This window comes from Cynoglossus semilaevis, chromosome Z (assembly GCF_000523025.1).
Source record: "Cynoglossus semilaevis isolate Cse_v1.0 chromosome Z, Cse_v1.0, whole genome shotgun sequence".
Classification (NCBI taxonomy): domain Eukaryota; kingdom Metazoa; phylum Chordata; class Actinopteri; order Pleuronectiformes; family Cynoglossidae; genus Cynoglossus; species Cynoglossus semilaevis.
In genome coordinates, this window is record NC_024328.1 from 15,111,776 (window position 1) to 15,112,345 (window position 570).

Sequence of the window (570 nt, forward strand, 5' to 3'; positions counted from 1 at the left end):
TTCAGATTGAAACATGAAAGGTTCTTCGGCCAGCCTCTGTGGTTTGGGGTCATTATACTGACATTTTACTCTATGGTTGATCAAACCTTTCAACCTTCCACAGATTAGATTTAAACTCTAAAATGATAATACTGCCCCCTAAAGTGCTCAACTGTGGCGTTATGTGTATATTCAGTATATATACATATCACATTTTAGCTCTGCCGTCACAGACTCGCGTAGATGTGATTTGAAGAGGCAGAAAACGTTGGTGTTCCGGTGGCACAGCAGGCAGCACAGATCCAGGATCAATAAAAAACTGCTACAACATTCCATCAAAGTCTTCTGGAATACCTGAACCCAAGAAGAGGATGTGTGGGAATTCCTCACCGAGGAACGAGAAAGAAAATACAACTGTAACTGAGACACATCTCTACATTGCAACGTCGTTAATTTGTAAAAAACGACGATTGTGTTGAAGTGTGTATCATATCCCCAGATTCTTGCCAATTTACAAAACAAAAAAAAACTGTTTTCTACAACAGAGAAATATTGCATAGACGAGAGTAAAGGGGGAAAAATAATAAAAAA